Below are 25,930 nucleotides of genomic sequence, written 5' to 3'. Positions count from 1 at the left end.
CTACTAACTCGGGGTCTGTTTGGAATATCTTCTAATTTAACCTCATTTTCTGAACCGCTTTATCCTCATTAGGGTCGCAGGGGGTGCTGGAGCCTATTCCAGCTGACTCCGGACCAGAGGCGGGGAACACCCTGACTCGGTGGCCGGCCAATCGCAGGGCACCAGGAGACGTACAACCACGCACAGTCACACCCACACCTAGGAGCAATTTAGAGTGTCCAATGAGCCTACCATGCATGTGTTTTTGGAATGTGGGAGGAAACTGGAGTACCCACGCAGGGCCAGGGAGAATATGCAAACTCCACACAGGTGAACGTGGCCTGATTTGAACCCAGGACCCCAGAGCTGTGAGGCCGACACGCTAACCACTCGCTCCACGGGGCCGACGGAATATCTTCCCCGTAAAAATATTTTGACAAGGTGGCAAACTAGACCTTAACATGATGCCACTTTAGAAGTCTATTAGAATCGGCACACTGACTCTTTGGTTTCCATTGACAGCAATAGACGTTAGAATATCAAGGCTGAACAAAGACAGGGAAGAAAATACTAGAATGAGACAAAAGTAATAATAAAACATTACAGTCGAAATATTACAAGAAACACAAGTAAAATTGTGAGAAAAGGTCGTAATTGAAATCGTAACGATAGAGTTTTTTCTCGTAATATTGCGACTTTCACCTCGCAGTATTACAATGTACAGTATGACTGTATTCTCGGTATATTCCATAGGTATGATATTCCGATTTTAATCCAGTAGTGATATGACTTTATTATTGTGGTCTCATTCTTTTTTCTCTCTCTCTTTTGGTTTGGTCACGATACGCCGTGGTAAAATGACAATAGTGAGTGTTAGGATTCTCCAGCACAGATACATAATACTACTACTACACGCGTTTGAGAAGTGGTCATACTTGTAAACGACCGCTAGATAGCACCATCTGTCACACCTCCCAGTCCAGTCGCCCCAAGCCGTCTCTCTCTACTTATGGTTTCTCTCTTTTCTTCCGCTTCTTACTATGGCTTTCTCTGGAAAGAGTCAGTCTTCACTGAGTCGCCGGTTCTGGAGAATCCAAGTGGAGTACGAGAGCATCACAGCACAAGTGGATCAGAGTAAGGGAGGCGAGGTGCGTGACACAAGTGAGTGATGGGCCCGACATTCGGGGTGGGTGGTGGTGGGGGGTTCTTGTGGCGTCAAAATAAGCTAAATGTTCAGATGAAGGGGGAAACTGAACCCATTGTTCAGTCCGTCATTTGGGTCGTTAAATTGGACTATTGAATACACAATTTGAGGAAGAACAACTCGTGTTGTCTGTTCACTTATAATGGTTCTGCAGGGGTCTCCAAACTATTTCAGAAAGGGCCACAGTGGGTGCGGGTTTTCGTTCCATCCTATAAGAGGAAACATTTCCGCCAATCTGCTATTTTGGAAGTGCAATCATTGGATTGCAGCCAGGTGATTCTTGTTTCAGCACCTCATTGGTTAAACTGCACCCACAGGGGCCCTCGAGGATCGGTTTGCAGACCCCTAAACTCAAGGTTCATCTGATGGACTGTACGAACACACTCACCCAAGCCTTTTTTCTCTTAAAATCGCTCTTAATAGAAAAATAAACGACACCGGGCTTTTTACACATTGTGTTAATTTTTTGCAGAATCTGCTCACCGTTGATGCACCCTGTCCATACCGTGTCATATAATTTTCTCACTCACTTGCATTTCCCTCTAGTAAGATGCTTTTCAAAGAGATGAGAGCAATGTTCTATATTTGACATGAAGGTAGCAGTCAGCTCTGAAGAGAGGAAAGTCCAGTGGTGCATATGAGAGGATAAAATTTGTTCCAAGGACAGGGTTCATTTAAAAAAAAGAAAAATAGAAGGGCTTTTCCACTTTAAGTTGGATCTTTCTTCATAGGGTGGCCCGGCAGATGACTGGTTACCGCGTTGGCCTCACAGTGGTCGATCTGGGTTCAAATCCAGGTCGGTCCACCAGTGTGGAGTTTGCATTTTCTCCCCGGGCCTGCATGGGATTTCCCCGGGTACTCCGATTTCCTCCCACATTCCAAAGACATATGTTAGGCTAATTGGACACTCTAAATTGCCCCTAGGTATGAGTGTGAGCGTGATAGGTTGTTTGTCTCCTTGTGCCCTGGGATTGGCAGGCCAACAATTCAGGTTGTCCTCTGGCCCAAAGTCAGCTGAGATAGGCTCCAGCACCCCCTGCGATGCTAGTGAGGATTAAGCGGTTCAGAAAATGAGATTAGATGAGATAAGAGAATTTTCTTCATAGAGTCGTCCCGGCAATATTTGGTTGAACTCTAGCTGAATTTATTATACTTTAGATTAGAGCTGGGCGATAAAACGATAACAATAATTATCGTGAAATATTTTTTGTCAATGATAATATTAAAAACTTTTGATAAAATTCGATAATTTTATAATAATCCGCCTCAGTGTCTCCAAACTCAACTTTAACGTGTGAGGGCGTCTCAGTGCAGGTGAGTAGGTTTTCGGAGTATCTGGCCCACCGATTTACAACATCCCGAGTCAAGGTCAGCGGAGCCCCATACCCACTATGCACGGTGTTGATGGTGCACCACTTTCCCCTCCTGAGATGTCTGATAGTGGACCAAAATTTCCTTGAAGCTGTCTGGAAGTCATTCTCCATGGCCTCACCGAACTCCTCCCATGTCCGGGTTTATGCTTCACCACCAGAGCCGCATGCCGCCTAGCCAGGCAGTATATAAGGTAAACATGAAACGAGGCAAAGAGCCACAGTATATACAATATATGATAGGAAGCAAAGAGCCGCATTCATTTTGGCCTGGAGCCGCATGCGGCTCGAGAGCCACATGCTCGCCACTCCTGTCATAGAGTAATTAGTGATTCAAGACTCTACTCGTCAGCTGTGACACGTGGTGAGTTCCTGATTCATGTGCCAAACCTTGTTCGTCACTGAGTTGTTTTTTGAGATTTTGTCAGTGTGCCTAAAATAATTTGAAGTTGTGGATGTATTATTTGGGTGTGTATATTCTTCAATCTATTATTTTTTTTACATATTGTAACAAATCAGCTTCTTATGTTGAGGTTGTATATTTATCAGTGGCGGGCCGTCAGGGCCTTCAAGGCCGTCTCTGCTGGCCTAAGAATTATCTGAATCATGTATTATATTTTGTCCATCAATACTTATTAAATAATTCCAAATTGTCTGTTAGCTTCCTTTCATTGCTTCCCCCCTGGTTGCACTGCTTCCAGATGTGTGTTTTCATATTGAAGCATTTAACCAATCACATTTCAGCCATTATTTGTTGCCAGGGTCAGAAATCTGCCTCAAGGCCTTCACAATCAATTCTGCGGGCTCTGCTGCATTAAACAAGCGTCGATAAGACTGTTGCTTTAACCAATCAGATTTCGAGTTGGCAACACCACAATGCATTGTCGCAGGCGTAGGGATACGTCATTTCCTTGTCGCAGGCGTAGGGATACGTCATCGCTTTCATCAACTATGATTGGCTAGTGATCGAGTGGATTAGCCAGAGCTACCAAACTGTATCTGGAGCTAGCTGCACAAGCAAATATATTGTTGTGTTGATTTAAAGCCATTTTCAAGACGGACTATGCCAGAAATACGACAGGACAGGCTTGATTTTCAGCATTAGCTTCAATGGCGATATAAAAGAAGGCAGAAAGAAAGGAGGATGGATATTGTGTACAGTTAAAAAGGATTTTTGGTGAGTACAGTAAAATATGGCTATATTCCTAAATAATATTTCAATTGTGGGCCAAGTTCTGATATCTGAAAAGCTCCTGTGTTTGTATTTAAGCTCCAGTGTTTGTATTTAATCACTAAATGCTGATAGGAAGTGGATTTTATCCAATTTCAGTGCAATTTTGGCCGTTTCGCCATTGACGTCCATCACTATCTTTTCCCGGGGAAATCACCCCCCTGGCACAGTTGTAATGTCTGAAAAGCTTCAGTATTCGTATTTAATCAATAAATGCTGCTAGGAAGTGGATTTTACCCCATTTTATGGACGTATATGGACGTATCGACGTTCATTTCTGTCTTTTTCCCAGGGAAATGATACTCCGGGCCCGGTTCTGATGTCTAAAAAGCTCCAGTATTTGTATTTAATCAATAAATGCTGTTTTCGGCTGGATTTTACCCCATTTTCGGGCAATGTTTGCCGGTACGCCATCGACGTTCATCCCTGTCTTTTCCCGGGAGAATCACCCCCCCCCCCCCCCCCCCCCCCCCCCCGGCCAGGTTGTAATTTCTGAAAAGCTCCAGTATTTGTATTAAATCATTAAATGCTGCTAGGAAGTGGATTTTACCCGTTGAAGGCGCTACGAGAAAATGCACGGACCGCCACTGATATTTATGCTGTTCTTGACCATACCCTGCGAGTGACGAGAAAGAGAGAGAGAGTACTGAAGAGCTGGATGTAATGCTTTTGGTTTTCTATTTTGTTTGGTTGTTTGGTATTCTGGCATCATTTTATTGGATTCATGAAAAAAAATATTTTGTGCTCTTTTTTGGCATACGTACATATATTATACAACATTGGTTCACTTTTTTTAAAGGATTTATGAGATAGAATTAAAAACCTTGGAACAGATTACGCTAATTCAATGTAAAATATCCCTCTTCTTAAGTAAAATCCAAGTTATGAAAAACATTTCTGGAAACAATTAATGTTGTAGGTAGAGGTACCACTGTCATAGAAAAACAATTGGGCTCTGTGCATCTCAAAATTCATCCGGATAATTGTGTTGTATAACAAAACCCCAGATCTTACACACATTGGCTTTAAATCAGTGCTATTAGTTCTTGCAGTTTACCAATTGTTTGTCCTGTTTTTTACTCAAAATGCTGATTTGTTTCAGAGAGCAATTTGTGCGTGGCAATTTTGAGAAAATGGATAATAGAGCATACGATCTGACCAGAGAAGTCACAAGACATTTTTGCCTTTCAAAGTCCTTAGCCACCAATGCTTTATTCAAATAAATTGACTTCTGACCCTCATTTATGGCAATTTGTTGCCAAAGACCCTTTGCCTCGGATATTGTAGTGAATCCGCGAAAGTTGAAGCCGCAATATTCGAGGGATTACTGTATACATATGCTCTACTTTACGAAATTTTCAACTTACGAAAAAAAATTCTGGAACCAATTAATATCGTAAGTAGAGGTACGACTGTATTTGGACATTAATACATTACAGTATTTTCATATGCTGATAGTAACTGTAATATTAAATAAATACACTTCTTGATAATTGTCTACACTACTGAAAACAATTCTACACAGTTTTTTACATCTTTTCAACATGTTGTCATGTTTCAACCCCTTCCCTAATGGAAAGTTGCTGTTTCAATGACAAGCTCTGTATCGTGTTAAAACGGGTAAGTGGAAATGATTGGACTCTGATTTTCAGTTTCTTGTACATATTCAATCATATTTGCTGCGGGCAAATACAGGGCAATGGGCTAAAGCTTGCCCGCAGGGCCTAGTTTGAACACATGCTGCCAGTATCGTTCACTCTCAGGAAGAAGAAAAAAAGAGAGGCAGTGATCACTCATAAGGGAAAGCGCATGCCGGTCACAAAGTTATACTACTATTGGTGAATATTATTCAAAAATACTAGGAAGATGGTGGAGGTTTCACACCATGCGGCGCGATAAGCAGAAAATCTAACACGCCAGATTTCTTCTGACGCGGTCGCGAGGTGTCAGAGACACCAGATCGGCAGTTGGTAGATATGTCACTGTTAGAGTAGAAGTCAGGCTTATTTATGCGTAAGATGTCAATTCCAACTGTAGGGAAACACTCCAGGGAAGCATGGTCTTTTTAAAGAGACCTAATCACCAGCAACAGAGGAGTGAGGTGGAGGTGTTAAATGTCAAGCTTGGACTGCATCAGGGATCGGTTTTGAGGCCCGTCCAGTTTGCTGTGTACATACTGTATTTTCCGGAAACATTAAGTCGCACTACTTTCAAAGTTTGTCTAGACCTGAAACGTATGTCCTTTTCTTTCTTTCACTCTAACCGCCAACAGCTTGTTATGTAGTGTTAATATGTTGTTGAGTTTTTCTTAGTGTGCCTAAAATAATTAAAGTTAAGGATTGCGACGTTGGACCCAAATGCAGGGAAGCAGGCAGACACTCAGGAATGGGGTAAACTGTAGTGTTCTTTAATCAACATAAACCTGTCCTCAAAAATAGGAAGATTGAACTGACGTGAACAAGTATGAACTGAAAAGACAATCCCACAAGAGGCTGACAAAGACTAGGGGTTTAAATAGAAGGAGAGAGATCAGGGGCGGGAAATAAGTGAAATCAATGATTAATCACAAGGACAAGTAACAGAGAGAAAAAGCCAAGCATACTACAAAAACTCAAACTAAACCCCTAAACGAACCTATCAACAATTAATAGGTACGAGTTTACTATTACTTAAAATATAATGTTTATTATTGCTTTCTCCTTAAAACACTGCCCCAAAAATGCAACATATACTCCAGTGCAACCTACCGTATTTTCTCGCATATTGACCGCCTCCCAGTATAAGCCGTACCCTTAATATATTCACGATTTCTCTCGTATAAGACGCCCCCAATTCACAATTTCACCTCCATATTATTACTGTACAGTCAAGTTGTTGTGTACTTCCTTCAATTTTTTGCCCCAACTTGAAAAAGGCCCCAATCTTCTCACAGCAAGAACAACTCAAATTCTTCCTCCATTTTATGATTTTATTGAAGTTTGTGGTGATAGGAAAGGATTAGGTTGAAAACCTTAAAGAAGGGGGAAAGAAGGAAGCATGTGACACCATTCAAGTTAAAAGAAAGCACAAAGAATGCGACTTATACATACAACTTATGGTTGTGAGAAACAAACTGAGCATCAATCAGTTGGAATCTAAGTGGTACTTAAATTTGATCCTACCAGTTGCGTATGATCGGGAACTGAAGGGTATCTTTGGTTCCTTGGTTTCCTGTCTTGTCTTGTACTTTCAAGGCTGGACTACTGAGCTTATATACTGGCTATGACCTATGGCCTTAGACAGGAAGCGAGGAGAGTTTGGTCTGATTGGGTTTTTCTGCCCCCTGTTGGTCTGGAGGGGGGCAGACGTATCTTCTGCTTAGTTGACTTGACACCTCCCACTTGGCATCTCGGTTCTTGAACCCAGAGAGGTCACACAGGTACTGGTTGCTCATCGTCCGTTTCTTTGTTGGTTTGTTGGCGTTCATATTTTTTTTTCCAATACTCTTTTCCATTTTGTTGCAGCTCTCCATACCCAGGCTATGACCCTGATCAACTTGGTTAGGCTGCTGAATTTCCTTACATCGATCAGTTCTTTCACAGCAGATCCAGCTGGAGGTCTTCGGGCTCGGGGCTCATCTCTGCTTGCAGCGTCTCGTGGGATACTCCGATCTCTCCCATTCGTGGCATGGGTCGGATTACTTGTTCCGTCAGATGGTGCATCGCTCGTACTTCTCTTCGTCTGTGATCTTGTCGTACTGCTGTGAAGGATTTTCTTTGGAGTTTATTAACTCCTTCCCTGGCATAGGCAGCGACTTCTTTGGCCGACTTCTTTGGCCACTCTTCTATGGGCAGCCTTAAGAATTTAGGTCCATCTTGCCATGCGAAGCCCTCTCTGAGGTCCTCCGGGGCGGCTCCTCTTGTTAGTATGTCCGCTACATTGATGTCTCCCTGGATCCACCACCAGTCGTCAGCGGACGTGGTCTTCTGAATTTCTCCAACTCTGCTCGCGGAGAAAGTTTGATATCCGTAACTGTCTCTTTGGATTGCTTCTTACACAGTTTGACTGTCTAATAGGTGGAACCATTTTTCAATCTCCATTCGACTGTGCTTTTTGATGTATCTTCTGAAGCAGGCCGCATAGACAGCGCCACATATTTCAGCTTTTACTGGTTCTCCCTTCTGGTCAAGTGGTGAGGGTTTTGCCTTGGACTCGACGAGTCTGACTTCAATGCCCGTCGCGGTCTCCCATCTGAGGTACACCACGGCTCCATAACTCTGGTCACTTCCGTCAGAGAATGTCACTCCTCACGGTTTTCGGGTCCAGTTCCGTGGTGTGAGGTTCCTGTGCAAGGTAACTTGGCTGAGACGGACGTATTCTTTAAATAATTGGATTGCTTCTTCCCTCAACTTTTCTGATAGAGGTTTGTCCCACGTGTCTTGGGTTCTGCTGGTTCCAGCTTTTTGGAAAGCTTTCCTGACCAGAATGGCGCACTTCTGTTTGGCGGGGGTGACAAGGCCTATCCGATCATAGAGGCCAGCTACCTGGCTTAGTAATTGTCTCCTAGTCAGTGGTTTGGGAGGGTTTTCTCTCACCTCTTCTTCCAGGAGGTTTTGACCCACTCATTTTCTTTCTTCTCTTTGAGAAGTTAACTGAGGTCATTGGGTACAGTTTGTCACTTTCAACAAAGTAGCCGACTCCAAGAGCTTTGTCATCTTTTCCTCTTCTTTGATTTGGCAGAACGAGTACGTTGCCGGATGATACTCCTGATGTGAGTATCTCCCTCCCACTTTGACCTGACCGGAGCCAGGGTTTGAGGGAGAAGCCGCCTGCTTTCAGGATCTCTTCGACTTTTCTGGTGCATTCATCCAGTTTCTCCAAGTCGTTATGAGAGGTAAGCACATCGTCAACATAAGAATCTTCCTCCAGGATTCTACACTCCTCTTTTAGGTGAGTAAACATGGGTAGTTTTGCGATCTCTCTCATGGCCAGCTGTGCAATGCAACCTGCTAGACGATCGCCAATGTTGACTCGGATGATGGCATACTCTTCAAGTTCACTGTCTTCGGTGTCTCTCCAAAGGAATCTGTGTAGGTGCATTTCTGGTTCTTCCAACCACACTGAGTTGTACATCTTGATGTCTCCAAGTGCTGCATGCACTCCTCTTCTGAATCTAGGTAGCACTGCTCGGATTGGGTTGAGGACGTCTGGTCCTTTCGACAGGATATCGTTCATGCTAAGTCCCTTGAATTTCTGGCTCCTGTTCCAGACTAGGGGCACTGGTGTAGTGACGGAGTGGGGGGTTGGCGCTACCAAGTGGCTAACGTATCACACCGGTCCCCTCCAATTGGTTATCATTTCTTTGGTGAGTTTTTTTGCTGCTCCTCTTTCCAGCATTTCATGGACTTGGGATGTGTATACCACTTTCCACTTGGGTTCTTTTTTGAGTTGTTTTTCTGTTCCCAGAAAGGTGGCTTCTACTCCGCTTCTGTTGTTGGGTAGAGAAATGGGGTCTTCAATCCATGGGTATTTTGTATCCCAGTGAGGTTGGTTGACGTGATCATCGGTGGTGACATAGGTGAGGCCTTTTCTGATGATTTTGAGCTCTCTTTCCTCGCTCAGGGTCATCTCCTTACCACCTGGCTGGCAGTTGCCACCAATGTTCCCTCTAATTTTTCGTTGGTCTGAGCAGAAAGTCAACCTCCCTGAGCGCACCGAGTACCAGTGTGAGCGACATCATTGGTACTCGGATGATTCGCCTAAAGACGTTTCGCCGACGGACGTTTGACAGACGGGCAGGTCGCCGAATGAACGTTCGGCGGAACGTCCATTCGGCGACCTGTCCGTCTGTCAAACGTCCGTCGGCGAAACGTCTTTAGGCGAATCATCCGGTCACGACATCATCATTGCTCGCTATGGGCACAACAGTATCACACCTGCCACAAGCAGGTGCATGTCAATGTTGCCTCTAATTTTTCATGTAAAATATGCTGTAAAACACGAAAAACATAAGTGGACAGAGCTACTGCCACTGGCTGCCGCTTAAACGGCGCCATCATGGGGAAAGGGGTTAAAAAAAAAAAAAAAAAATCCGATTTTTTTTTTTTTTACTGCGCGCCATATGATTGCTGCTGCGCAGAGAAGACGAGAGTAGTGCGCAATTGCGCACGCGCGCAGCTTAGAGGGAACACTGGTTGCCACATCTGCATCCTCCGCACTTCGCTTCGCAGGCTGCCCCAATAGTTCTTGGTATTTCACAGCTGTGGCCCTCATGCACCGTGCAAAGTGCGTTTTGGATGTGCGAGCTGCCACACTCTCCTCCTCAAAGAGGTCTGATGTCAGGATGGGGACTTTATCCAGGTCTCTAACGATCTCCATGGCTATTGTTGTTTTGTTTCCAAATCTGTTTTCCAGCATCCTGAATATGTCTTCAGCGGTCTGATAGGTGGACAGGCTTAGGTCTCTGCAGATCCTCGCATCCACGCTTTCAAGGAGCTGGAGTCTTCTGGCTTCAGTCGAGCCAGTTGACTCACCTTGTTTCTGAAGGCTTTCCCAGGTCTTTTTCCACGCGTGGAAATCTCTTTTGGAGCCATAGAATTTGGGTAGGCTGGTGGCCTTAATTTTGAGAATGGGTTGCAGGGCTGGCTGTGCTGCAGGCTTTGTTTGGAGGGTTCCTTCTCTCATTCCCTACCGCTCTGACTTTAGCACCACTAGGTGTTCTGCCTTCCTTTCGTCGAAGATGACCTTTTATTTTCTTAGGTTTCCCAGTCTCCTATCCAGGGTGGCTTTCTTCCTCTGTCGTGAACTCATTTATTCATCTTTTTGCATAGCATACTCGGAGTTCGTAGGCATTCTTAGATGCTGCAGACACTGGGGTCTCAAGGGCCCTTTCGTTGTATGATTCTGCTTCTTCGATTGCCATCGAGAGCTCGGCTTTACCATATCTATCCCAGATATTTGATTGTACTGTTCCCCTTACCTCTGTCAGCTTGGTTTCGCAGTCTTCTCTGGTCTTCTCTAAGTTCAACAGTATGCTGCTTCTCCAATATCACTTCTCTATCTTCCTCATCACCTACCAGTTCTGCTAGTTCGTAATTGCTATTAGTGCAATTTACCTCTCGTGCATGTGCATAGAGCATATCGTATTCCTTCAGCAACTTTGATTTTTCCAGTGTTCTTGCCTCTTTGCCTAGGTAAGTGGCTTGATTGATGAAGGCTCTTTTTGCTTTGGCCCTTTCTTGCCTTAGCAGCTCAATTGTTTTTTATATGTTACTTGTTGTTGGCTGCTCATAAGAACATCAGGGGCACTGGCTCCGCAACTCCTCGTGTAATATCTCTGGTCGCAACTCCCTCTTTGTAATGTCTCTGCGAGCATTGGGCGGAGCGTTGCATTTTTTTCAGTGTTTTTCCCCCCTTAGCCTGTTAGCTCCCGTTGGCGGAGCGATCGCTAATTCAAGACTACTTCTCGTTGGCAAGTGGTCGTGCGTTATCCTATTGTGAGGACATTTGTGTGCATCATTTTCGGAATATTTTGAAGGGAATACAAACTCAAACAACCCTCAATATTGACTGAAAGTCAGTGAGGAGGCGGGGCAAACAGAGCCAACCCGGCCGGGAGAAATGTATAAAAATGTAAAATAAAATTAGAATTAAGTTTAGTGTAAGGTTAGATTAACCTTATTTTTGAGTGTGTCTGCATCGTAATCTAAGTTCATTTAAATTTGTTTATGTTATATTACGATTCACCGGTGCTAAAAGTCTCCCCCACTCGCACAAAAACACCACCCCCCTGCCCCCTCTATGTCCCTCTCTCTACCCTCCGCAAAATCCGTCTAATTTTAGTTCTATTAAACACATTTTACATTTTAGTAATATCACACAAAACCACTAGTTATGTGTTACTTTGTTAATATATGGCGAATTAGAAGAAATAAAACATTTTTTTCCAATCCAATATCCGATTTTTTGTGTTTTTTCGGGGGGGTTGGAACAAATTAATTTGTTTTTAGTTCATTTCAATGGGAAACGTTCGTTCGAGTTACAAGAATATCGACATACGAGCTCAGTCCCGGAACGAATAAAGCTCGTATCTCGAGGTATTGGGATGTGCTGACATGGTAAACACTATGAACACATGTAACAAGGCTACTCGTGTCTGGCCAGTCAGAGTACATTTAACTACTGGTAAAAGGTAAGATGGCAGGCACAAATAAGTGAGTTTTTTCATGTTTTATGCAAGATACTTTTTTTCTTGAATTTCATTAAAACATTAAAAGACGTCAAAATTAATTTTGTTTAGCGTTTTATCTGTTTATCTTTTCTCTATTTTTAAACAAATGACCGTATTGGCCGCATTGTCATGCATTATGGCGTTTCGTCTTTGTCACCTTGCAGTTTTGTCTATGTCAAATCTAATTTGTGCACATATAAGACGTACTCTTGATTCAGTCATCATATGTTTAATTACAAATACGGATTACATGCGAGAAAATACAGTATATATTTTTTGTGCATTTATTCGGCTTACATATATATGAAAAGTAAAGCAGATGATATGATGAGTATATTAGAAAAAAAGACAATTGAAGATGGAACTAGCAGGCAAGAAACAGCGAGGAAGACTTACTAAGAGTAGGTGGGTGGTTGTGGTATTGGAATACATAAGGGAAGGGTGTGTTCGAGAAAGATTGGACAAGTTGAATAAAATGAGGATACAGAACACCAACAGATATCTCATTTTGTGTCAGGTTTGCCATTTGACATCCACAAAAACATGCATAAAGGAAGAGTAAAGACACCCTTCTGGATTTTCACTTGCAAGGAGACGGATGTTGAGTACCGTGTGGCAATTCCCCAACGGCGTTCTGCCCTTTCTTTTCTTTTGTTCATTTTGATTACACGCCAAGGCCATGATTACATTGGCCTCCCAACTCTAAATAGAGGGAGGCATTACACAATTGGGTCCTCAGAAACATGCTCACAATCGTCAAAAAAATAGTCAAAACCGAAGGCACAGGCACTCCAAAACGCCCCGGCTCATATCGTTTTGATTAAGAATAAACTAAACGTGAAGCATTTAACCAATCACATTTCAGCCATTATTTGTTGCCAGGGTCAGAAATCTGCCTCAAGGCCTTCACAATCAGTTCTGCAGGCTCCGCTGCATTAAACAAGCGTCGATAAGACTGTTGCTTTAACCAATCAGATTTCGAGTTGGCAACACCACAATGCCTTGTCGCAGGCGTAGGGATACGTCATCGCTTTCACCAACTATGATTGGCTAGTGATTAGCCAGAGTTACCAAACTGTGTCTGTAGCGAGCTGCACAAGCAAATATATATTGTTGTGTTGATTTAAAGCCATTTTCAAGACTATGCCAGAAATACGACAGGACAGGCTTGACTTTCAGCATTAGCTTCGATGGCGATAGAAAAGAAGGAAGAAAGAAAGGAGGATTGATATTGTGTACAGTTATAAATGATTTTTGGTGAGTAAAATATGGCTATATTCCTAAATAATATTTCAATTGTGGGCCCGGTTCTGATATCTGAAAAGGTCCAGTGTTTGTATTTAAGCTCCTGTGTTTGTATTTAATCACCAAATGCTGCTAGGAAGTGGATTTTACCCCATTTTAGTGCAATTTTTGCCGTTTCACCATTGACGCCCATCGCTGTCTTTTCCCGGGAAAATCACCCCCCGGCCCGGTTGTAATGTGTGAAAAAATCCAGTATTTGTATTTAATCATTAAATGCTGCTAGGAAGTGGATTTTACCCGTTGAAGGCGCTACAAGAAAATGCACGGACCGCCACTGCTAAATTCATAGCAGAGATTTTCAATTGTCAACTCCTTAGATTGTGCAAATATGCCTAAAATTGGGTTCAGTGAGTCTGTATTGCACCTGTGTCACTTGCTGATGCTGGGCATCCCAGCTGTCCAAAATCAGCACATCAGCACTATCTGAGTGTAACAAAACCGTAATTATTAATGGATCACATTTTGACTGGTTTAAATATAGCAGATGCCTAGATTATCCTAGAGATTTATAACCCAGGGAAAATTCAATGAATCGTGCTTTAGAAAATCCTGTCCTTCGGGAAAATGCAATCCTTTGTACAGCGTAACTGAGGGAAAGCGGAGAAATCGCTAATATCATTCTATATGACAGCTGCCAAATATAGTCTGTAAGCTGGCTAAAGTGTCTCCAAATGCTGCCTGCTTATTCAGCTGCTTGTTACAAGGGCATTAACTGTCCTGTTCGCACATCACATGCTGCATCTACACAGCTTAGGTGGGCTCACACTCACACACACACACACACACACACACACACACACACACACACACACGTACTCCTCCTGCACCCTTCAACCTCAACTGTGCCGTGATTTGGATTTTAAATCTGTTTTCCAGCCAGCTGTGGACCTTTGTGTCTGAAAATGATTATATTCCCTACAGATGCTCAGCTGCATTGGAATGTAATATATGTCCCAGCCAATGTGGGGCTGTTGTCCACTGAAGATTGGTTGTTTAAACAAGGGGTGTCAGACTCACTTTGGTTCGTGAGACACATTTAAGGCAATTAGATTTCGTGGGCCAGACCACTTTATTTTCGGTCCAACAAGTTCACTTGCTGCCTGCCGTTCACAGAATCCAATCTATTTTGACCTAGTCCAAAACTATTGGACATCCGGCGCCGTTAATAGCACTGAAAAATGAACGTCCACAGCCCTTACTCCCAGTTTAAGGCAACAAGTTAATTTTGCCTCACTTGGTTGGAATTTTGTGGTATTCATGGGTCACTTACCTGCTTATTTTGGATCATTAGCTATTGATTTGGGGGAATTTCTGGGTTGGCTCCTCCTGATTTCGTGGCACTTTCTGTTGGTTTGGGAGTATTTAGGAGTCACTTCCTTGACAACTCAATGGCTGCTACTGACGGCACCATTTTGATTGGGAGGGGCCGAATGATTACCTCATATTACTTCATAGACACAACAATGTGCATTATGGCTTTTTTTTTTAAAGTTTAGTTACTTCGGTTCCTTAAACCCAAATTTTTTGGTTAACATAAAACTCTAAATTAACGTTGGATGTGATTTTGAGTGTTAGCGCTTTTTTCTATCTATTGTGTGTGTTTTGCAGTTGGCTGGCAAGCGGTCCAGAGTGTACTGTACACCAACTCCATGTTCTCTTTTGTTTTGCTTTGTCCCCCCTCCCTTGTGTGAGATCTATCCAGACTTCGATAAATGCATAAATGCTTAAATTCTAGAATTCTGTGTTTCTGAAGTTCTGAAGCACCTGAAAGGGCGAATCGGCTGGCAGCTATTACTGTGTCGGTCGACCTGTACTTGGAAAACAATTTCATTGTACTTGTTACAATGACAAATAAAGACATTCTCATGGGACATTGTTATAATTTTCATATTGCGTTCATAAATAAATTTTGTAGTGGGTTAATACTTATTGTGAATTCCTACTAAATACAGTTATATTACATTTGATTCAAAATAACACAAAATTGACTAAAGCCCAGTCTTGAGGACTGTCACGCGCTTTCTATATTCTCATTAGGGCAACAAGTGAATTAAAGCCTGGTTTAGCGTGGTTCCAAGTCGCAGTCAATATTGTAGAATAATATGTGCAGTTATTGAGAATAATCTATTTATATCTGGGAGAAACTATTTCATAAGTGAATTTACAAGAAGAACTCATGATGAGAAAAACCATTGAACTCTGGAGTCAGGCCTGGAGGCAGTAAGTCGGATATGTTTCCAATGCGGGTTGGACTTCGCCAGGGCTGCCCTATGTCACCAATTCTGTTCAGTTTTATGGAAAAAAATATCTAGGAGCAGCCGCGGCATTGAGGGGGTCCAGTTTGGTGGCCTCATTATTGCCTCCCTGCTTTTTGGCGATAATGTGGTTCTGTTGGCTTCATCAGGCTGTGATCTCCAACTCTTGCTGGAACGATTCGCAACCGAGTGCAAAGCGGTCGGGATGAGAATCAGAACCTCCAAAGTCAGGGATCAGGTCCTTCCCCAGGTAGAGTAGTTTAAGTATCTTGCGGTCTTGTTCACGAGTGAGGGAAGAATGGAGCGGGAGATCCACAGGTGGATCAGTCCAGCACCTGCAGTGATGCGGACTCTGCATTGGTCCTTCGTGGTGAAGAAGGAGCTGAGCCAAAAGGCAAGGCTCTCTATTTACCAGTCGATCTACGTTCCCACCCTCATCTATGGCCACGAGTTGTGGGTCGTGACCGAAAGAACAAGATACGGAATACAACCGGCCGAAATGAGCTTCCTCCGCAGGATGTCCGGTCTCTCCCTCAGAGATAAGGTGGGAAGTTCGGTCATCCGGGAGGGCTCGGAGTGGAGCCACTGCTCCTCCGTATCAAGAGGAGCCAGATGAATTGGCTCGGGCATCTGATCAGGATGACCCCTGGACGCCTTCCTCGGGAGGTGTTCCGAGCACGTCCTACCGGGAGGAGGCCATGGGGCTGACATTGGACACGCTGGGACACGCTGTCTCCTGGCTGGTCCGGTAACGCCTTGGGGTCCTCCTGAATGAGCTGGATGAAATGGCTGAGGAGAGGCAAGTCTGGGCTTCCCTGGTGAAGCTGCTGGCCCCGTGACCTGACTTCAGATAAAGCGGAAGAAGATTAGATGAGATGACAATTTAAAACTGTTTTGTGGCAAATTTAATTTTCCCATCATCTTTTTTCCTTCCACTGAACTTGTATTTGATTAATGTCTCTTGTATACCAGCACATGGCCACTCCAAAACTCGCTCCTTTTCAGAGTGTTTAAGGCAACGATTGAGGGGAGAAAAGCAGTACAGATGCAGACCGCATTAGCTTGTTGTAATGGGTTACAGTATTGCTTATTTAATTTACACTTTAATTACTTTGGAATTTCCCAATGGCACATTTTTGAATGCAAGTCAATTCTGAGTCACCTGATTTTGTGGATCTTCTGATACCTACTCCCATTCGATACTACGTTATGTATTAAGGAGGAAAAAATAGTGCCTCCATTTTTTTTCCAAAGTGAACAAAGCTATACAACTTTACAAGTGACGTTTATATATTTTTCATTCATTCATTAATTTTCTGAACCGCTTTATCCTCACTCGGGTCGCGGGGGCTGCTGGAGCCTACCCCAGCTGACTACCGGCCAGAGGGGGAGAACACCTTGACAGACAACCATTCACTCTCACACTCATACCGAGGGGCAATTTAGAATGTCCAATCAGCCTATCATGCATCTCTTTGGAATGTGGGAGGAAACCAGTGTACTTAGAGAAAACCCGAGAGAAAATGCAAACTACACACAGGTGGACCGACCTGGATTTGAACCCAGGACCCCAGAGCTGTGAGGGTGATGTGTTAACCACTCAAGCCACCGGGCTGCACGTTTAGATATTTGGTTCTCATAAATAAACTTATATTTTAAAAAAATACTCCAATGTGATAAACTTACCTCTCTTGATTGTGATTTTCTTGACTTTTTGCTGTTGTTGGACTGTGCAGCGACTCCTGCAGACTCAGAGGCGGAGGACTCAGAGGGGGCACTGGCAGATGAATTAAGCAACTTTTTTTCCTGCTTTGAGTCCCAAGCACAGCATTGAGTCACACCACCTCAACCTCCAATACATCACACACCAACCTCTGGACAAAGCATCCAACTCACCGTGGAGGTAGTTGACGTGGGGCCGGAGTCAGTTTGTAACAGGAAAAGTGTGCTGGAGTGCCCAAATGTTAAAATGTATTGTTTTCCAGAAAGCCAGAATCCAATGGCGGTCGATGCATTTTCTCGTAGCGCCTTCAACGTATCAATCCAACCCTCAAAAACTATTTTATGGCTATAAAACCTCTACTGCAGCTAGAGCTGCGACACATAAAAATAATCAATAAATCAATGCACAAAAATGGGGTAAAATCCACTTCCTAGCAGCATTTCATGATTAAATACAAATACTGGAGCTTTTCAGACATTAAAACCAGGCCAGGGGGGCGATTTCCCCGGGAAAAGACAGCGATGAACGTCAATGGCGTGCGGGCAAACATTGCCCGGAAATGGGGTAAAATCCAGCCGAAAACAGCATTTATTGATTAAATAAAAAATACTGGAGCTTTTTAGACATCTGAACTGGGCCCGGAGTATCATTTCCCCGGTAAAAAGACAGCGATGAACGTTGATACGTCCATACGTGAAATGACAAAAAATGCACTAAAATTAGGTAAAATCCACTTCCTAGCAGCATTTATTGATTGAATACAAATACTGGAGCTTTTGAGACATTACAACCAGGCCAGGGGTGTGATTTCCTCGGGAAAATACATCGATGGATGTCAATGGCGAAACGGCAAAAATTAAACTGGGGTAAAATCCTCATCCTAGCAGCATTTGGTGATTAAATACAAACACTTGAGCTTAAATACAAACACTGGAGCTTTTCAGATATCAGAACCGGGCCCACAATTGAAATATTATTTAGGAATATAGCCATATTTTGCTCACCAAAAATTCTTTTTAACTGTACACAATATCCATCCTCCTTTCTTTCTTCCTTCTTTCCTATCGCCATCGAAGCTAATGATGAAAGTCCAGCCTGTCCTGTCATATTTCCGGCATAGTCCGTTTTGAAAATGGCTTTAAATCAACACAACAATATATTTGATGGTGCAGCTAAGTTAGCACACTGAAAGTGGCACGCACACACCATTTTCCCGGCTGTAACAGGCTTGCTAGCTTCGGAGTTGACCGCCCTTTCTTAATGATGTCCATTTTTTCTGGAAAAGTCCGTCTGGAAAATAGCTTTGTGAGAGAAATCTGCAACAGAATCCATTTGTTTTTGCCACTGTCGGCCATTGTGGATGGAGTTTGCGATCTCTGGCTGCGGCCCGCCTACTAGCCAACCATAGTTGGTGAAAGCAATGACGTAACCCAGCCAGCAAAATGCTAATGCGTATGAAAAAGCATTGTGGGGTTGCCAACTCAAAATCTGATTGGTTAAAAGCAACAGTCTAGTTTAATGCAGCAGAGCCCGCAGAACTGATTGTGAAGGCTTTGAGGCAGATCTGATCTTGCAACAAATAATGGCTGAAATGTGATTGGTTAAATGCTTCAATATGAAAACACACATCTGGAAGCAGTGCAACCAGGGGTAAAAGCAATGAAAGGAAGCTAACAGACCATTTGGAATAATAAGTATTGATGGACAAAATATAATATGATTCAGATATTTCTTAGGCCAGCAGAGAAGGCCTTGAAGGCCCTGACGGCCCGCCACTGCCACAATCAAATAAGCCTTTCCAGATTATTCACAGAGTAAAAATCAGAAAATAAATGTATCCGTCTTTCAGAACATCCCAGTTTTGTAACTCGGCTAAATCAAACTGATAAGAAGGCTGGGCTTCATCAATGTCGGCAGTAAATGAGTTCTGGAAAAGACGCATTTCTTTTGCACAAACAGGTAGTTCACGGAATCGCACACCGAACTCCGCCTTCAACATTTACAGGGCTTCCACACACCAGCTGGAAACGGGACCGGTGGGTTCTCTGCAAAGAGGTTTTGTGTAGTAGAGAGATGGATGAAGCTGTGCTTTTTCACTTGTTGCAAAAGCAGCTATTTTTTCACCTCAAATACTTTTATGTGGGAATACATTCCGTAAATGAGTTTCCTCTGGCCTTGTAGTTGCAAGTTACAGCTGTTTAGCATTTCTGTCATGTCTGTTAAAAATGTGAGGTGCCATTTCCATTCTGAGTCAATCATCTCTGGCACCGTTTTGTTTTGTGAATGAAGAAATGCATTAACTTCAAGCAACATCTCATACAAACGCCTCAAAACTCCGCCTGGGCTCAACCACCGTACCTCTGTGTAGTACAGCACATCTCCATACACAGATTCCAGTTCAGACAGAAATTCTTGGAACTGCCTGTGTTTAAGTCCTTTTGCTCTGATGAAGTTTATGCATGACCCCACAACCTTCATGACAGAACCCCATATCAACACTTTGCAGCACAGTGCTTGCTGGTTAAATAGGCAGTGGATTGTAGCGGCGCGGAGAGACCCTGTTCTTCCATCTCCCGGTTCATGCGTCTAATTAGACCCCGAGACATGCCCACCATACTAGGAGCCCTGTCAGTTGTGATGCTAGCCAGCTTTGACCAGTCCAGGTTCAACTCTTCCAGGGTTTGGTACACTTTGCCAAAAATATCCTCCCCGTCATAGTCCCTTTCAGACTTTGGAGGGCTTCCAGTTACTCACGCATCTCAAAGTTTACACTAACTCCACGAATAAAAATTAGCAGCTGCGCGGTGTCCGGCACGTCTGTGCTCTCATCCAGTGCTAATGAAAAAAATTCAAATTCTTTCGTCTTCTGCTGCAGCTGGGCATAAACAGTACCCCCCATTTCTTCAATGCACCTGGTCTTTGTACTCACTGGTAGACTCACTGCATTGAACACATCTTTCTTCTCAGGACAAACTTCCTCTGCGACAGAGTTCATGCATTTCTTGACAAACTGTCCATCGGTGAAAGGTTTACAAGCAACCCGAAAGCTGGCCCGAACAGATGGCTGTTTCAGCTGATAATTGCGCACAAATGTATTCTGGTGAGCTAACAGTCCACTTTTGAGAGTTTGTCTGCTCGCAATTGGATTGGATTGGATAACTTTATTCATCCCGTATTCGCGAAATTTCATTGTGACAGTAGCAAGAAAAGGCATAATTATAAGTTAGACAGTACAGTCGCAAAGGCCGCAGAACAACAAAGCAAAAGCAGAAAGTACAAAGCAAATCAAAGTAAATGGAATCATTAAGAATCACCAAATCATTAAGACAGAAACGCAGCAAAAACACAAAACCGGTAGCTCCGTCCACTCTTGCTCGAAGAGTGGACGGAGCTACCGCCGCCGGCTGCCACTTGAATGGCGCCATCTTCGATTGTTTTCTTTGAATACCGCCACCACCTCTTGACAAATGAGACAGACAGCCTTTTCTTAAATAATTTTAAATTTTCGTTAAATACCCTGCATTCTGAATCAATTTTTCTTTTACCTACCGTATTTACTCGCATATAAGTCGCTTTTGTCAGACAAAAAATGATGACTCAATCGGGGGAACGGCTTATATGGGTGTAAAAACACGACTTGCAAAAAAACTGCAATTTGACGGCCGCGTCACACGATGATGTCACGACAAAATGGCGCTGTTGCGTGCACCGTGTCGTCATGACGCAAGTGAATACATTACAGTCATTTTTTTCAAAATAGAGAAAAGATAAACAGATAAAACGCAAAACAAAATTAATTTTGACGTCTATGAATCAAATTCCTGAAAAAAAAACGTGTCTTGCATAAAATGCGAAACGTTCCCATCACTGCTCGCTCGGGGCACGGCCATCTTAGCGAGGTTGTTGCGCAGCCATCTTAGCGAGGTCGGAGCATTGCCATCTTAGGGAGGTCGGGGCGTGGCCATCTTAGGGATGTCGCGGCGTGGCCATCTTAGTGAGGTCAGGGCGCTCCCGTCCACAATTTTTTTCGCCAGACACGAGTAGCCTTGATTTTGAAATAAACAAAATTCCACCTTGATTTTTTTTCATTTTATTTCTTGTTCAAAAGTGACGACTATTGGAGTAATATGAACCATCGAAATACCGTAATTACTCGAATATAACGCGCACTCGAAAATAACACGCAGGTAATTTTGGGCCAAAAAAATCTGGAAAAACGCAGTACTCGAATATAGTGCGCACCTAAAATTTCCCGCTGACGAAAATCAGAAATCTTACCTTTTTTTCTTCGTTTCACGATTGTTTTGTTCAAACAAATTTATTCATTAGAATCCTTCAAATGAAGAGTTCCTCTCTCTCTTTGTCCTCTCATACATCTCTTCGTTGAGAATCCTATCAACGTCCACGCTTCCTTCATCCACTTCCTCTTCCTCCACTTCCTCTTCCTCCCACAACACATCATCCGATTGGCTTTACGAGATTACGTAAAATCCGTGCGTCAAAGTGAGTTTGACAATGCTTTTTTCGATCGAAAATTTGTAATTTATTTTAGTTATTGATTATAACACTGAACTGAGAGAGGGTGAACTGAGACGGGTACGAGGCTAGAGGGGGGCAGTGGTGGTCTCGGCTTTACGAGATGACGTAAAATCCGTGCGTCGGCTTCACGAGATGACGTAAAATCCGTGCGTCGGCTCTACGAGATGACGTAAAATCCGTGCGTCAAATTGAGTTTGACAATGCTTTTTTCGATCGAAAATTGGTAATTTATTTTATTCAATTCAATTTCAATTCAATTTATTTGGCAAGAAAAAGCACCAGGCTAAGGGCCATGTAACAAGACACAAAAAATAAAAAAAATAAAAAAAAATAAAAAAAATAAAAATTAGTTATTGATTATAACACGCACCCCCAACTATTGGAATTAATTATATAGCAAAAATCTGCGTGTTATATTCGAGTAATTACGGTAATTGAGATATTTTGATTTATAAAATGGCTGCCACAACATCTTAAACTTTTGGTAAGAAATTTGTAATTTCTGTAATTAGAAGGCATCAGGTTCTCATCAAGACAGACTTATTTCTTTTTTGAAATGGAATAATTTGGTATTTTGAATTTACAAAGACAGGCATATTAACTTCCTTATGACATTGACCCTAATAATGTGCTTTTGATTCATACAGTATCTCAGAAATACCACTTGTGAAGATTTTCCCTTCAAAGTAACACACTACCTATTAAAACCATGAATATAGAGGTGACGATGGGGAATCAGGAGGGCGGCTTATACGCGAGAAATTGGAAAATTTAAAAAATTCAAGGCAACTTTCGGGGTGCGGCTTATACGTGCGGGCGGCTTATATGCAAGTAAATACGGTAACCTTTTCGCCATCATTCTGCTTTCTCTTTGAGAGGGGCAGGTTTAGGATTTTTTTGGGGTGTGGGGGTTGCCAGATAGGGGCACAGACTGCAGAATGGTGGAACAGAATGTCACGTGATGTGCGTGTATAAAATAGTTACTAACTAATAGCAGAGCTGCCAACCTCCGTTGACCCCATTTCAGGAGTACCCTTGTCCCATTTCCGGAGTGAATGCGATTCACGCAAAATCAATATGCGCTGAAATCGCACAAGACAAATCATTCCTCAGAACTTGTAACTCGGATGATTTACAATGCAATCATGTTACCGAATTCTTCCAGTTTACAGTGCAGTTGAATCAAAATGACGGAAGTCATAGCAATGGTATGAATTTTGAGGCATTTAGATGGGAAATTTGGTACTTTTCCGAAATAGTTGCTTCAACAAAAATTTAAGTGACCATTTTTGGGGGATTTCCGAAGTTTAGGGACGTTGTCCGGAGTCCCGGAGTTTGCCTTGCATTTCCGGGTAAAGTCCTGAAATTCCGGAGTAGTTGGCAGCTCTGTAATAGTTAATAATGAAAATATTTCATAACTAAGGAACATTTTATTGCAAAAGTCCAACTTAATTATCAAATACAAATACACATACAGTGGTACCTCGAGATACGTGCTTAATGCGTTCCGGGACTGAGCTCATATGTCGATTTAACTCAAACGAACGTTTCCCATAGAAATGAACTAAAAACAAATTAATTTGTTCCAACCCTCTGAAAAAACACCCAAAACAGGATATTGGATTGGAAAAACATTTTTATTTGTTCTAATTCACCATCTATTAAGAAAGTAACAAATAACTAGTGGTTTAACAGTACTAAAATGTGTTTAATAGTACTAAAATTAGACGGATTTCGCGGAGAGGAGAGACGGACAGAGAGAGGGGGGAAGGGGGGATACTTTTTGCACGGCGACGCGCTCGTAACATAACATAAACAAATTTAAATGAACTTAGATTACGATGCAGACACTAAAAATACGTTTAATCTAACCTTGCACTAAACTTCTAATTTTGTTTTAAATTTTCATACCTTTCTTCTCCCGGGTTGGCTCTATTTGCCCCGCCTCCACCCTGACTTTCAGATGCAACCTATCAAGGGCTGTTTGCGTTTGTCTTCCCTTCAAAATATTCCCATAAATGATGCACACAAATGTCCTCACAGTAGGATAAAGCACGACCACTTGCCAACAAGAAGTAGTATATACTCTGCTCGTATTATCGAGCAAGCTCCTCTGCCATTCTACACTGACTAGCGGGGAAAAAACACTGAAAAAAATGCAACGCCCAGCCCATTGCTCGTAGATACATTACACAAGGGAGTTGCGACCAGAAAGACAGTGACCATGATGTTCTTATGAGCAGCCTCTCGCGTCTGCTGTATGCTCGTATATCAAAATTTGTCTCGTATCTCAAGATAAATATTTGCTCAAAATTTGGCTCGTATCTCAAATTGCTCGTATGTCGGGGCACTCGTATGTCCATGCATTACTGTATATGAAAAAAATCTAAATGCTCTCTGGTATTGTTCAGGGGGCTGGACCAAATGTGGAGCTGGGCCGTATCCGGCGCGTGGGCCGTAGTTTGGGGACCGCTGACATAAGACATGTGCTGACCAACTAGCACCAGTCTTCACAGACATTTTCAATTTGTCATTGAATAGATCCACCGAAGATGCAATAATCACGGCCCTCCACGCTCCACTGAGCCACCTTGAGAAAAGGGAGCTAAGTCAGAATGCTCTTTATCAACTACAACTCAGCCTTTAACACCATAATAAGTTGGCCAACGTGCAGCTCCCACCTTCCACCTGCTCCTAGTTTAAAGACTTTCTGGCCGACCGACCCCAGCACATGAAGCTGGGTCGCCACCTCTCATCAGCCTGCACGCTCAGCACTGGCTCACCTTGAGACTATGTGGTGAGTTCACTACTTTACTCGCTCTACACACACCACTGCAGAACCACGCACCCTGAGAACATCATTGTGAAATTTGCGGATGATACAATGGTGGTGGTGATAATCACAGAGGGGAATGAGACGGCCTACAGAGACAAGGTCCTTAGACTCAGCGAGTGGTGCGCTCTCAACAACCTGGGTCTGAATGTTTCCAAAACCAGAGAACTCATCCTGAATTTCCGACGGAACAAGGCCATTCCTGACCCCCTGCATATCAACGGCAAATGTGTGGAGCGAGTGGAGACTTTCAAATTCCGAGGGATCCACATCTCTGCTGATCTCACTTGGGCAGCAAACACCACAAAACTCATCAAGAAGGTGCAGCAGAGGCTACATTTCCTGACAGTACTCAGGAAGAAGCAACTAAACACCAAAGTGGTAATTGAGACGCATCTAATTCCCAACAAAGTCCGTTGAAATAAAGCATATACGCGGCAAGTCTCTTCATGTTTTCAACATAGAAGGAATGAATTAACAAGCAGCTGTGACAGGTCGTTTATTTTAGCCGAGGCTATGGCCACCGCACTTAAGATCCTGATTAGAGTCTAATGATTGTTAAATGAGTCAGATGTGCATCTTCGTAAAAAGTATGAGTATTGCAGCGGGCACATTGCGATGTCGTGGTACCAACGAGTTATTGTTGAGGCTTGAAGGAAATTTTACTCTGAGGCAATCTAACAATAGTACCTTGGCAATCGACATCATGAGCACTCCTGTTTTAGAGGGTTCAACCAGCAACCTTGCATATTTTTGGGATGTGGGAGGAAACCAGAGTACCCAGAGAAAACCCAAACAAGCCCAGTGAGAGAGAACATGCCAACACCCCACGGGAAGGTCTGAACCTTGGATCGAACCCTCTATCTTTGAACTGTGAGGTTAATGCACTAACCACTTGCACATCAGGCCATTCAAAGTTAAAAAAGAAATAAAAAGACGAACTAACTCTTTGACAATTCATACTTAAAAATAAATAAATACATTTTAAATCTCATCATCTCATTTACTGAACTGGTTTATCCTCTCAAGGGTTGCGGGGGGTGCTGGAGCCTATCCCAGCTGACTTCGGGCCAGAGGCGGGGGACACCCTGAATCGGTGGCCAGTCGATCGTAGGGCACAAGGAGACGGACAACCATGCACGCTCGCACCCATACCTAGGAGCAATTTAGAGGGTCCAATCAGCCTACCATGCATGTTTTTTTAAATGTGGGAGGAAACCGGAGTACCCGGAGGAAACCCACGCAGGCCCGGGGAGAACATCCAAACTTCACCCAGATGGGC

General features: G+C 43.2%; 1 protein-coding gene across 5 annotated transcripts in view; it reads left to right on the top strand.

Moving 5' to 3' along the window:
* The first annotated feature begins 999 nt into the window (after positions 1 to 999).
* The window catches only part of LOC144091112 (5-hydroxytryptamine receptor 4), a 60,438-nt gene continuing 35,507 nt past the window's right edge, over positions 1,000 to 25,930 (top strand). For 3 of the 5 annotated variants that reach the window (XR_013305623.1, XR_013305622.1, XM_077623161.1), the window contains exon 1: positions 1,000 to 1,140. The gene's annotated coding sequence lies outside the window, so the exon portion shown is untranslated. Of the gene's footprint in view, positions 1,141 to 17,301; positions 17,457 to 25,930 lie in introns of all 5 variants that reach the window. The other 2 variants (XM_077623162.1, XM_077623163.1) reach the window with 2 other exon arrangements.

This window comes from Stigmatopora argus, chromosome 16 (assembly GCF_051989625.1).
Source record: "Stigmatopora argus isolate UIUO_Sarg chromosome 16, RoL_Sarg_1.0, whole genome shotgun sequence".
NCBI classification, from domain to species: Eukaryota; Metazoa; Chordata; class Actinopteri; order Syngnathiformes; family Syngnathidae; genus Stigmatopora; species Stigmatopora argus.
This window is presented reverse-complemented; position numbering and strand designations above follow the sequence as displayed.